This window comes from Galeopterus variegatus, unplaced genomic scaffold, assembly GCF_000696425.1.
Source record: "Galeopterus variegatus unplaced genomic scaffold, G_variegatus-3.0.2 Scaffold2431, whole genome shotgun sequence".
NCBI classification, from domain to species: Eukaryota; Metazoa; Chordata; class Mammalia; order Dermoptera; family Cynocephalidae; genus Galeopterus; species Galeopterus variegatus.
In genome coordinates this window covers 11,277-25,695 of record NW_007728542.1, presented here as the reverse complement: position 1 = coordinate 25,695, position 14,419 = coordinate 11,277, and the positions used below count along the sequence as shown (strand labels likewise).

Genomic DNA, 14,419 nt, shown 5'->3' with positions numbered 1-14,419 from the left:
GGACAGCAAGTACAAAGGCCACACAGTAGGACATAACCACTGGTGGCACTGGGACCCAAACATGGTGCTGCCTGACTCCCAAGTATGTCATCTTCCCACTGTCTGCTGAGCTGCTGTGTGCCTGTAACCCAGCAGAGCTGGGTCTTTTCACTGCCCAGTGTCAGATAAGAAACAAAGGTCGACTTACGAGTAGAGACTTTAGTGGAAGGGGACTCCTGCAAGGACAGGGAGGTACTACTCAACGGGGACAACACTCTGACTGCGAGGTCTGCGTGTGCCTCAGGGGTTAGACAAAAAGGAAAATTTCTTTTATGGGCAGGAGTGAAAAGCTTAGGAAGAACAGGGTGAGAAGCGGAGGGATGGGTGGCTGGACAGGGCAGAAATGCAGGTTTTAGCCTGAGATGATCCTATTCCCCTCTGGGAGGGCTGTGGGCTGGTGCCCCGAGGAGAGGCCAAGGTTCAGGGGCTGGGGGAAGGAAAAAATTAACGGAAGTTTCACTAACAAGCACTTCCTTCCTACTGATCAGTGGTGACAAGCAGTTCCAAATGGGAATTTGGAGGGTCTGGGACAGTCCTCGTCATAGGTGAAGGGGGGCACCTGTGAGTCTCGTCTAAATCCGAGGTCAACAGTTTCCAGAAACACAGAAAGAGTGGAGGGGTGCTTCTTAACCAACACCCCTTTTCAGGAGCACCGGGCCAAGGTACTGTTCAACACTGCCAGTTCTCTCTTTTTGTTCAAGAGGAAAGTCCCTCAGAGACCGTCTATGCAGCAGTCAAAGCCCGTTTCAGCCCAGTGAGGAAGCCAAGGGCAGAACTCTCCATGGAAACCTTGAAAAATCATTTAGATTTCACTGAATTCGGGTTGCCAGGTAAAACACAGCACAACCAGTTATATTTTGAATTTCAGATAATTTTTTTTCTTTTAGTATAGGCACGTCCCATGTAATATTTAGGAATTATAAGAATTATTCATTGTTTATCTGAAATTCAAATTTAACTGTGCCTTGTCCTTTTATTTGCTAAATCTGACAACCCCACACTGAATGCATGTCTCAATGTCATCCTAAAAAACCCACTTTTTAGCCTTCTCTCTCCTAAAATGCCTCTCATCACAGTAGCTGCACCCCACCCCACCTCTCTTCAAAACCTACAGTCCCCAGCCCCCTCCCTGTTCTCTGAACTCCTGGGACCCTCCTTCCCAGCTCTTTCCTACATAAAATCTGGCAGAGGAGGAGCTTCCTTTCTAGGGGAAAATTTAAAAGATGGTAATCCAGTGCTTCAGTGAACGCCCCGTGCCCTTTGATAAGCATTACACATGCTCTATCTTACTTAGTTGTCACAGTGACTGCAGGAGGTAGATGGGGAGCCCGTTTCACAAGAAGAAAATGGAAACTCAGATTCAGTAACTTAAAGTTTCCTACTCCATTCTGTGGCAAAACCAATAAATGAACTTTGAATGGAGTATTTCTGAGTCTATCATAATTTGTTAGAATTACAACATATATAGATTGGTCTTGTCCACAAAACTCCTCCTAAGGGTGATCACATAGTGACACAAAATCTTTGCAAAGTCCCTCCACTGTTCCTGGCAAAGTAGCTCCTTGCATAGGCTCAGTAACAATTGTCCTCCTTCCTGCCAGGATATAATTAGATACATCTAATCTAAAATCTTGTTTACGCCGGAAGTGTCACACTGGGGATGAGACACCAAGGAGTCCCAGCCTTACAGGTAGTTACGTCACTTCCTGCAGGACAGGCAAGGTTTGGGAATTCCAAGAAGGGCAGCCCAAACAGCCAGGCACCATAGGAAAAACCTGGTGGGACGAGTTAAATGGTGTTTGGCTCATGGTTTCAGATAACACGGGTGATGAAAGGCAGTTAGAAAAAGAGAAAAACGGGGGCTGGCCAGTCAGAGCATGGTGGTTATAACACCAAGGTTAAGGGTGCGGATCCCTGTACCAACCAGCCACCCCCCCCAAAAAAAAAAAAGAGAGAGAGAGAGAAAGATTCCGGGATAATACTGTTTTTCTGGAGTCTTTTTAAACTCTCCAGACAGAAGTTAACTCTTTTTTTTTTTTTTTTTTTGGCAGTGGGCTGGTATGGGGCAAACCCTTGACTTATGGTGTTGTAACACCGCACTCGCAGCAGCTGAGCTAACAGGCCAGCCCTGGAAGTTAACTCTTTGGCTTTAGAAATCATCTCGTGTATCCAAGGGCAAATACAAACTAGAAATTAGAGGTTTAATTCTTCCTGTTGAAAACAAGGAAGAGACCCTCCACCCCATTCCCTTTTCTTTCAAAATTTCTCTCTGCCCTTTCCAAAGGTGTGTGAATCTTTTAAGTGGCTAAATAAGTCTCTTGCCAGTCTCACAACTTAGGAATGTGTCTTCAGGGACCTGAGAGCCATCTCTTTGAACTGTACTCATCAAGGAAGATGACTGCTGTTTCCTGGGAGGAGACGGGTCCCACTGCACCTGTCATGACTCCAAATGGCAAAACCCACTGAAGGCACTGGACAGGCTGCACCCACTTAGCTATAGAAAGAGGGAGCCTTCCTTCCACCTCTGCCGTCCCTTTAGTGGGCTGCCTGTGAAGCTCACAACCTTCTGGTTTTATGTTTATTCAATAATAAGATAGTTTTCTTTTCTACCTTTGTAGAGGGGTTTTATGGGTTGGAAGGTTTTGTTTTCAATTTTATTTACCCAATATGTGACTCCAGTTTTATGAAGCAAACAGCAAGGAGATGTCTGGACGTTAACCATTGCCTCTTGCCGCAGCTATGTAAATAAGAGGCCTCAGAGAATCCACCATGTGTAAGATAGAAGCCCAGGTGAATGGACTGTAAGAAATCATGAGAATGAAGGGACTGTGCTGGCAAATTCTTCCTAATACAGGAAACGGGTGTAAAGGAGTAACACCAATGTGTATATAAATACCACTAGAAGTCAGGATTGTGCATGTAAGCAAGCCCACACCTGAGTAAGTCCTACCATCTGTGAGAAATGATAAAGCCCTCCCTCACTCAAGGTGTGGTCCCCAGACCAGCAGCATCAGCATGGACTGGGACCTTGAGAGAAATGCAGAATCTCAGGCCCCACCCCACACCTGCTGAACCAGAAGCTGCATTCTGACAAGATTTCCAGGGGATCCCTTTGCACATTGATTGGGAAGCACTGAACTAGGTAAGAAATTCATTTATGCTCTTAGACCAAAAATGCAACAAGATGGGTCTGCACTGAATAAGAGATTTTAACCAAGACAGTTATTATGACTGATTAGAGAGACTATAAAATAAAAGATTGGTCTCAACCAGGCTTGAGACAGAGCCCTTTTTACCTGGTATAATTCATAACTTCCTTCTGGGAAGTGACTGGCAAGATTTGTAAGTTTTCTGGGAAACCAGTTACCCACCCACCCAGCTGACTGTCAGGACCTTTAGCCAGTGATTCTTTTCGTATCTAGCCTAACAATAATAATCTGGCCTTTATATTTTCCTATAAAATAGCTCTACCTAAAAATGAAGAACTTCTCAATTGGCCTTCTAGGGTCCTGCCCGTTGCACACAAGATTGTAGCCAAACTTTAACACACAACTAGTCTGAAAAGTCTTCTTTCACTCATCTACGAAAAAATTGAAATGAACAGATTACTGAGTGTGACTGAGGTTGTGTAAAGAGGTGAGGCCACTGGGAAATGTGGGAAAGACCAGCAAGAGATTCAAAGAAAGCCCAGCCAAGGAAAGCAAGACAAGGAAGGGAAAATAATGAGGGAAGCAAAAGGAAATGCAAACAGAGTGCATACCCAGTGCCAGGCGGTGGTAACTTCCGCACATGCGTGATGACGCAGACCGAGTGAAGTCCAGAGCACGGCTGTACTGGGAGATGGGGAGGGAAGCGGTGGGGTAGTCAGGGAGAGCTCGGTCCAAACCTGCCGGAGAGGAAGTCAACAGGCCAGATCCAAGATGAGTCAAAAAGAGCAGTGCATGCATTTATGAATTCACATAAACACGGAGACAGCGAACTTGGAAGAAAGCGTTAAAAAGGAATGGAAAATGATCACCTCTGGGAGGCCTAGAGCAGTTAGAAGCCGTTTAGTCCAACGAACTTTTAAACTACTGCATGTATCACTTTAGGAAAAAACTTAAAAAGAAATGCCAAGTCAGAGAAAGTGAAGCCTTTATTTCATTTTGACATTTAAGTATCTCCGTTTTATATTCCCCATTAACTTTCAAAGGGGTGAAGTATTTTGGAACAAAGACGGTACCTCAGTGAAGGGGACTGAGATGTGCCTTGGATTTATGGGGGGCTTCACCCATAACTCACCCGGATATAAGACGACAACCAACAAAAGTTTTCAGATAGACTCATGCCAGAAGTTTGACTTTAGGAAATCTCAATGGGGACAGCCCTGCACAGNCATGACTCCAAATGGCAAAACCCACTGAAGGCACCGGACAGGCTGCACCCACTTAGCTATACAAAGATGGAGCCTTCCTTCCGCCTCTGCCGTTCCTTTAGTGGGCTGCCTGTGATGCTCACAACCTTCTGGTTTAATGTTTATTCAAAAATAAGATTGTTTTCTTTTCTACCTTTGTAGAGGGGTTTTATGGGTTGGAAGGTTTTGTTTTCAATTTTATTTACCCAATATGTGACTCGTTTTATGAGGCAAACAGCAAGGAGATTTCTGGAAGTTAACCATTGCCTCTTGCTGCAGCTATGTAAATAAGAGGCCTCAGAGAATCCACCATGTGTAACATAGAAGCCCAGGTGAAGGAATCCACCATGTGTAACATAGAAGCCCAGGTGAATAGACTATAAGAAATCATGACAATGAAGGGACTGTGCTGGGAAATTCTTCCTAATACAGGAAACGGGTGTAACACCCCGTTTGAGTAACACCAATGTGTATATAAATACTACTAGAAGTCAGGATTGTGCATGTAAGCAAGCCCACACCTGAGTAAGTCCCACCACCTGTGAGAAATGATAAAGCCCTCCCTCACTCAAGGTGTGGTCCCCAGACCAGCAGCATCAGCATGGCCTGGGACCTTGAGAGAAATGCAGAATCTCAGGCCCCACCCCACACCTGCTGAACCAGAAGCTGTATTCTGACAAGATTTCCAGGGGATCCCTTTGCACATTGATTGGGAAGCACTGAACTAGGTAACAAATTCATTTATGCTCTTAGACTAAAAATGCAACAAGATGGGCCTGCACTGAATAAGAGATTTTAACCAAGACAGTTATCATGACTGATTAAATAGAGAGACTATAAAATAAAAGATTGGTCTCAACCAGGCTTGAGACAGAGCCCTTTTTACCTGCTATAATTCATAACTTCCTTCTGGGAAGTGATTGGCAAGATTTGTAAGTTTTCTGGGAAACCAATTACCCACCCACCCAGCTGACTGTCAGGACCTTTAGCCAGTGATTCTTTTCGTATCTAGCCTAACAATAATAATCTGACCTTTATATTTTCCTATAAAATAGCCCAACCTAAAAATGAAGAACTTCTGAATTGGCCTTCTAGGGTCCTGCCCCTTGCACACAAGATTGTAGCCAAACTTTCACACACAACTAGTCTGAAAAGTCTTCTTTCACTCATCTACGAAAAAATTGAAATGAACAGATTACTGAGTGTGACTGACGTTGTGTAAAGAGGTGAGGCCACTGGGAAATGTGGGAAAGATCAGCAAGAGATTCAAAGAAAGGTCAGCCAAGAAAAGCAAGACAAGGAAGGGAAAATAATGAGGGAAGTAAAAGGAAACGCAAACAGAGTGCATACCCAGTGCCAGGCGGTGGTAACTTCCGCACATGCGTGATGACGCAGACCGAGTGAAGTCCAGAGCACGGCTGTACTGGGAGATGGGAAGGGAAGCAGTGGGGTAGTCAGGGAGAGCTCGGTCCAAACCTGCCGGAGAGGAAGTCAACAGGCCAGGTCCAAGATGAGTCAAAAAGAGCAGTGCATGCATTTATGAATTCACATAAACACGGAGACAGTGAACTTGGAAGAAAGCGTTAAAGGAATGGAAAATGATCACCTCTGGGAGGCCTAGAGCAGTTAGAAGCCGTTTAGTTCAATGAACTTTTAAACTAGTGCATGTATTACTTTAGGAAAAAACTTAAAAAGAAACGCCAAGTCAGAGAAAGTGAAGCCTTTATTTCATTTTGGTGGGAGATGGGGAGGGAAGCGGTGTGGTAGTCAGGGAGAGCTCGGTCCAAACCTGCCAGAGAGGAAGTCAACAGGCCAGGTCCAAGATGAGTCAAAAAGAGCAGTGCATGCATTTATGAATTCACATAAACATGGAGACAGTGAACTTGGAAGAAAGCGTTTAAGGAATAGAAAACGATCACCTCTGCGAGGCCTAGAGCAGTTAGAAGCCGTTTAGTTCAATGAACTTTTAAACTACTGCATGTATTACTTTAGGAAAAAACTTAAAAAGAAATGCCAAGTCAGAGAAAGTGAAGCCTTTATTTCATTTTGACATCTAAGTATCTCCGTTTTATATTCCCCATTAACTTTCAAAGGGGTGAAGTATTTTGGAACAAAGACGGTACATCAGTGAAGGGGACTGAGATGTGCCTTGGATTTATGGGGGGCTTCACCCATTAACTAACCCAGATATAAAATGGAGGATTTATGGGGGCTTCACCCATAACTCACCCAGATATAAGATGACAACCGACAAAAGTTTTCAGATAGACTCATGCCAGAAGTTTGACTTTAGGAAATCTCAATGGGGACAGCCCTGCACAGAAGGTGGGATATGGCTCACAGAGCTGCTGGGGGACACCAACACTAGAAACCCAAGTCTTGGTTTTGTTAACAAGGGATTTGTTGTTGAAAGAAAGTAGTCTCATTTTCATTCAATAATCTAAACGTCCTGCTGATTGTGACTGCAGTTCTAACAATTCTAATGTCACACACATGACCATTATATAATTCTCACAGCTGACAGTCTGGGGACATGTGACCTTCCAGTGACTTACATGGATCTATTTTCATTACATTTGCAATAAAAGAACTAGTTTGCTGCTACAGCTATGTAACTGAGCTGAAGAAAAATCAGAACAGATCATTGTTTTAAATGCTTTATGTGTAAACATGTAAAACCCAAATGGGCTTCTTACTTGTAAAGATTATAGGACAATATACTTTTAGTAGTCTTCTTGATAACAATTTAAAAAACACTCTTTGTTGAAAAATCAAATAACTACAGGGTTCCCTCCCTCAAGGAGGCAGTGCAGAGGTGGACACAGGCAAGAAAACAATTATAAGACAGCAGGATGGATTCCCCGATGGAGATGTGCACCCTGAGACAGGCGGTCTCTGGCCTCAGCAACACCTACTTCACCAAGTCTGAATGTTTAATACTGCTGACACCACGATATACTCTCCAAAATCTAAAGTCTCCCTTCCACCCAGAACATGATGCGGAAGGTGCTCTGGGGATTATGCGCCATAAGGACCTTCTTTCTCTCCGCCCCTTGTCCTTCCAAGTCTACAAGCACCGCTAGAGGTAAGGGCTAGTCACCTCCCACACAAAGCCGACACTGGGACTTCCTTACCATGTCACTCCAGGCTGCCCACTGTACGCCACTACCTGTGACCTTCCTCAGAAACCCGCCAATAACAAAGCCATAATAATCCTGAACTCTGACATTCAAAACCCCCTGCAAACCAACACAAACCTGCACATTCCTACTTGATCTTCCTTACCTTCCCTCTACCATGTATTTCCCTTGCATGGGCCCCACTTGTGAGCTCCCCATGTCCCCAGGCAATTTCATGCTTCCTGCCTTTGGTGACATGTTTCATCAGCTGGAAGCAGCCATTACTTCCCCACAGGGTCAAATCTGCTAAGGGGCCCCACTGAAAATGCTCCTTCCTGTTGTTCCGTGGCACTTACCGAAATCTACCTCACTAGATTCTAAGCTTCTCAACACCAGGGACCATGCTTTTTTTTTTACATACTGCAGTGGACTGAATGCCCCCGCCCCCCAAAGTCATTGACTGTAACTGCTTAGGGTAGGAAATCCTATTATGGTAATTAAAAGGTGGGGCCTGGAGGAGGTGATTAGATTCTGAGGATCATGCCCTAGTAAATGGATTAATTATGGTGGTCAGTGGTGTGGTTCTGAGAGCTTTAAAATTAGAGCATGTGAGAGTCTCTCTCTCTGCTCCCCCATTCTGCCATGTTAGACCTCTGTGTCACTGTCACCACCAACAGGGCTTTCACCAGATATGTTCCCTAAACTTTGGACTTCCCAGCCTTCAAAACGGTAAGCAATAAATACTGTTTCTTTACGGATTACCCAGTTTGGGGCATTTTGTAATAAGCAAGAGAAACAGACTAATACCCATACCCTCTGAGTCTAATCATATAATACTTTCACCATTGCAGGTACTTAAATGTGCTGAAGGTGTCACTTCTCAATGTGTGTTGGCAACAAAACAAACAAAGACAAGAGAAGGAAGAACGCTGCATCATGAAGGAGCAGGCTAAATTACACCCAAGAAAATAAACATTAAAAGTTCCAGTTACTATGTTTAAATCAACATGAGGATTCTCCCCAGAGTGGAACCTGTCTCAGCATTTATCCAAGAAGGGAAGATGTGCAGGAGATGTAAAAGGCATCCGCGTGCCATGATTCCCATAAAGGCGTCACTGCTCCCTCCAATGCCTTCCAGACTTGCACTGTCCAACACGGCAGCCACTGTACACACATTGCTATTTACATTGAAGTTAAAATTAAAAATCCAGTCCCTTGGTTGCACCGGTCACGCTGCAAGTGCTCAGCAGCCACATGTAGCCTGTGGTTGCTCTGAACAGCACAGATATAGACCATTTCTGCCATCGCAGAAAGCTCTCTTGGACAGCACTGCTCTGTACACAGTGATCTTTTGAAATTAAAAGATTTTTGCACATGATCCTCTTGTTTAAAACTCATGCTGGTATCCCACTATTCTTGGGACAAAGACCAAAATTCTAACATGAACCACAAGGCCCTGTGTGGCGTGGCCCTTCCCCACCTTTTCGGCTGCATTCCATACCATTTTCGACCTTGCTTTCTGGGCCACAATGGCTTTCTTTCAGTTCTTTCAACAGCCACATTTGCTAGGCCACTGGGCCTTTTTATACATGCTGTCCCCTGGCCCTCCCAGCAAACTCCTACTCATTCTTCAGTCCAGCTTAAGGGTCCCGTTTCATGAAAGCCTTCCAGTCTCCACCAGGCTCCACGTGATATATATTCTTATAGGACTGTGCTTTCCTTTAGAGCATTCACTTCGGCCTGAATTATACTCTCTTAAGTGTGATCATTAAACCTTGTTTTCCCAACTGGGCTGTAGCTCCCTGGTAACGAGGGCAATGTCTGTTTTGTTCGTCTCTGTATCCCTAACACTTAGCATGGTACCTGGCCAAAGTATCAACAAATATTTACTTGATGAAACAAAGGACATCAACATTGTCCATGGAATTTTCAAAACTACCGGCTCTGTGATGCTAACTACAGTTAGTTTCTTCTTTCAGCGTTAAGTCCTGTTTGCAGTATCATACGTGATCATCAAACTACTTCTAGAATGCTCACACCTGTTACTGCAAGTTCACAACCCAGGAAAGACTTCCCCTGGGAGTTTACTTTAGGTCAGGGTCAGGCTGCCTGTTACAAGGCTGCACCCACACCAGGCAGGTTCAACAACACAGGAGCCTTTCCCCAGAACCTCTGCCTGAGAACACGCCATGCTTTACAAACCTGGGTCCCCCGAACTGAGATCACTCNAGAAGTCCCTAAAAGATGTGTAGAGGAAAGTGTGAGCTATTGACACAGCTCAGAGGAAAAGCTGAAGTCCCACACTCTCCTACAGGAAAGGCTCTACAGGCCCCGGCACCACCCCTGCTTGGGACGCCCTCCCCAGCAGTCCAGTGACTTACTCCTTCACCTTGGGATTTTGCTGAAGGTCACCTCCCTCACCACCATATCTAAAACTGCAAACCCTCCTTAGCTCAGTTGCTTTCTTTTTCTCCATAGCACTTATCTGTCATCCCACATATTCTACTGACTTATTATTTCCTGTCTCCTCTGTACTTGAATGCAAGTTCCCTGAAGGCAGGGAGCTTGATTCGCTCCCACTGTAGCCTAATGTAGTCAGCAGTGAGTGCTCAGTTAAACGTTTAATCTACCAAAGAGCTGTTAACCAGGTTTATAAACCAAAGAACACACAGTACTCTACTTAAAATTCCTTACCAAAGAAAATCTTCCTGAGGAAATGCCCACTGGTTGGCACTGGGAGTCAACTGGACAGAGAGAAGCATTAGAAGAGCTCTTATCCCAAGCGGGAGTACCCAGGCTTGGTTCAGTTGGTCCATGATGTAATAAACACTTCCCAGGAAGTGTACACAACCAGGACACACTGGCAGATTCTATGTGAAAGCCCCACTCTGCAAGTGAATCTTCTGCATAACTTTCTGGTAAAAGAAGGTCATGGCTAAATTACAAAAAAACAAAACCCAAACTTGGCACCAAGTTCCAAAAGAGAACATGGTCTGGTGTAGGATAACATCCTCTAGTGGACAGAGGNCACCTGTTACTGCAAGTTCACAACCCAGGAAAGACTTCCCTTGGGAGTTTACTTTAGGTCAGGGTCAGGCTGCCAGGTACAAGGCTGCACCCACACCACGCAGGTTCAACAACACAGGAGCCTTTCCCCAGACCCTCTGCCTGAGAACACGCCATGCTTTACAAACCTGGGTCCCCGAAACTGAGATCACTCGGAAAGCTCCCATCGACGAGGAACAGGAGGAAATCATCACCGCATCCCTTCGCCCAGTCGTCGGGGGCTGGTTCTATCTCATTTCCAGTGGAAACCCTGAGGAAAAAATATTACAACGTGCTCTAAAAGGACAAAAGTCATTCAATGCTTCGCACACTCCCCGGAAGCCGAGCTAACCCAGCGGGGACTCCCAGGCGCTTCGGCGGCCACAGCGCCTCCCACAACCCCTCCCTCCGATTTCGGTGACCGCATTCCCTTTATCTCCTCCCGTCCAAGCCCCGCTGCTACAAGGAGGGCAATACCTGAAGTCCAGGCCCCGCGGAGGGATCCGGTGTCTCCAGACCACAGCTGATCAGGGCCTCCCGGCCCCCTACGGAGCTTCGTAACCGCCCCGGAGCGGGGCCCGAAGCCAAGGGCTGGGCCGGTGGAAGCGGAGGCTGCGGCCAGGGCTGGTTCGCGTCGCCCTGCGGCCGGGAGTCGGCGACAAGGAGGAGGGGAGAGTAGGTTCCCTTCGGACGGGACACAACACGGATCTCAACTCGCTTCCCACCATCTTGGGCGGAAGCAGCCCGGACGTAATAACTTCGTATAGCGGCCGTCCTCGACTTTGAATGTGGGTCCTCCAAGGCGGTCTTAAAGGGACCGCAACCAGAGAGGTGGGATTAAAGGAGACGAGAGCCTTGGGCGGAGGGGAGGACCCTAGAGCGAGGGAAGCAGAAGGGACATCCCGTTTCTTGAAAGTCTTCTAGGTGCCTGGAGTCCTGAGTGCACTGTCCCATTACTCCTCAAGCAGCTCTGGTGCTCCAGAGAGGCTGAGTTACTTCCCGAGCGCAGCCAGGACGGGGCAGGGGCGGGTTTAAACCCCAGTCCTCCTGCTCCAAACCCAGTGCTCTTTTCACCACCATCCCAGGTAGAAGGGAGAGAAAGCTCCGAGGGGCTACTTGACGATGAAGGCTGACTTTGCCTATTGGGACATTGGCTGAAACTCCTCTCCTCCCCCCTAATTCGGGGATATGAACCCTTGACCTTGGTTTTACAACACCGCACTCTAACCACTGACCTAACCGGCCAGCTGCACTAGTCACCTTATTCCTCCAAGAGATGAGCACTTGGCAAATTCCCAAGAGTTCAACCCCACAACCAAGGAAGGATTTGCCGCGGCTGTGGGTATTACAGAACCTTGGAGGATATCAGACATCACCACCTTCCCTAGGGTTTGTGTGCAGTATGCATAAAGCAAATGTACTTCACAAGGCCTGGTTTTCCAAAGCTTTGCAGTTTCAAATATTGACCTTACAAAAAACAGGAAATTTTCCCCAGAGTATACACTCTCTGACGAAAGATAAGAATCGTAACACAGCAAGGCTGCCGGTTCAAAGACAGACAGGTTACTAATTGATAGTAAAGTCAAAGAGAGACAGGTTACTAATTGATAGAAAAGTCACTGAAAAGCTGCTGGAGGGAGAAGGAATGTTTGCTAAGATCAAGCATTTGTTAGTGGATCAACTTCATTGCATGTTACCAGCTTCTATTATTTTTTTTTTCCTTTTTGTCTTTTTTCGTGTCCGGCAACGGATTGCAACCCTCGGTGTCGCGCCCGCACCTCGCTCAGCCAGGGAGCGGGAACCGGTCTGTATGTGGGATCCGAACCCTCGGCGGGAGCGCCACTGCGCTCCCAAGCGGCGCACTGTAGCTGTGCGCCACCGGGCCGGCCCTCCAGCTTCTATTGTTAAAACTTATTAAACCGTGCTTAGCAAAACCCCACCAATGTCTCTTCCTGTAACTTCCTGGTCTGGAGAATAAATGCAGGAAGAGAACCCCAATTCGTGGTTAATTTCCCAAATGGAAGCAATGCCTCGCCGTTGAGGGCGATGGGAGATTAACCCCTTTTTGAGGCTTCTCACTGCTCAGAAGAGATGGGCTTTGAGCAATCTTTGGCAGCTCCGTCACCAAAGGGGAAAGGGGTGACAAATCCGTGGGAGGCAAAGCAACAGGTTTGGGTTTGTTTTACGCCGTTAGGCAGGGCAGTACTCTCTGGTTAGCCACAGGCCCTCTCCAGGTTTCTGGACGTGCGTCTGGGTTTCCAGCCACTCCTTGAGGTTTCAGGTCCTTCCTTTATGCCCTCCCCTAGAGATTTACTGTTGCCAGTTAGACCTATTTTCAGCACCAACATGGGGGAAATGAGACCACAAATGGCTGGCTCATGCAAATCCAGTGGCTGGGCATGCTCAGTGGAGAGGGGTTATGTAACCCTGGTAGCTGAATGACCTTCCACTACAGGAGCTAGAGAGCGCAGAATATTCTCAGATATGTCTGGTGATAGGATTTGACCCATGAACATGCTCCAAGAAGAGACCAGCTGAGCATGTGGTAGACTATGTCCTACAACTGGGAACCTTTTTTATTGAATATTCATTAGACAGTGAAACTATAAAAGCCAGATGACAGCAGAAGGCAGGGCTGGTGCTCACTGTCCGGGAGGGAGCCTGCACTCTGCCTGTGGAGTGCATGTTTGTTTCTCTTTGTATCAAACTTACCTTCAGGGCGCAGCTGCTCCTTCTCTTGAGCCAGCCTGCACTCAGTACTGAACTGTAACTTGTGTATTGCTTGCTTTTGTGTTAAACTTGGTGTGAGCCCTGCCCAGTCTCTGGAGCTATGCGACTCCCCCCACCCCTCAGATCTGTAACTCTTCTTTGTTACATTTAAGCTGTTGTAACTTTGTCCTGTGACTCCACTCTTGAAATCTTTCCTGTGGCAGAGCCAAAAACCCACCACAGGAAAGGCGGGAGGATGGGGTGGGTTGAGACTGACTACTGGGACCCCCCTAGACATCAGTAAGTGCTTTTTGAGTTGTGTGATCTCTCACGCCAGCACCACCCATGAGTGACCAACCAATACCTCCCTCTTTTCCCCATCTCCTGTGTGGGCCAAGTGTGATCATCTGTCCCTACTAAAAATTTAGCAAACACCCTGCCCTAGAAGTCTCCCTCTATGAAATTCAATGTCATCTAATTATTGTTTCCACGACTCTGTTATGCCTTTGAAAACAGGAGTTTGATAGTTTATCTGGCTTTTTCCTACTCATTGTGTTGAGCATCGGGCTGTTGCAACATCAATATCCTAATGAGAAGCTAAAGTCATGGCACATTTGTTTTTTAACAGCTTTTATTGAGATAAAATGTACATGGCATACAATTCACCCATTAAAAGTGTGTGATTTGATGGATTTCAGTACACTCAGCGTTTTGCAATCATCAAGCAATTGCAGAACACTTTCATTTCTCCCAAACTAAATCCCTCAGTCTTCATCCCCAATTATTCCATCCCCTCCAACCCCAGGCAACCATTAATCTACTTTATTTTGCTACAAATCTCCTCATTTGGGACATTTAATATAAAGGGTATCATACATTATGGGGCACTTTGTGACTGGCCTCTTTCACTCAGCATAATGTTTTCGAGGTTCATGCAAAGTTGTAGCACGCGTCAGTTCTCCAGTGCTTTGTATGACTGAATGTTTATTTACATGGATATCCCACATTTTGTTTGTTCACTCATCAGTTCATGGACACTTGGCTAGTTGTCCCTTTGGACTGTTGTGAATGATGCTGCAGTGACCATTTGTATTCAAGGTTTTGTGTGGATGCA

The 14,419-nt window shown here is 46.2% G+C and overlaps 1 long non-coding RNA gene across 5 annotated transcripts in view; it reads right to left on the bottom strand.

Moving 5' to 3' along the window:
- The window catches only part of LOC103597811, a 26,948-nt gene extending 15,612 nt beyond the window's left edge, over positions 1-11,336 (bottom strand). For 4 of the 5 annotated variants that reach the window (XR_551136.1, XR_551137.1, XR_551134.1 and 1 more), the window contains exons 1-2: positions 11,074-11,336; positions 10,746-10,867 (exon numbers count right to left, since the gene is read on the bottom strand). This is a non-coding gene — a long non-coding RNA (uncharacterized LOC103597811). Of the gene's footprint in view, positions 1-3,799; positions 3,926-10,745; positions 10,868-11,073 lie in introns of all 5 variants that reach the window. The other variant, XR_551138.1, reaches the window with a different exon arrangement.
- Positions 11,337-14,419: the final 3,083 nt, after the last annotated feature.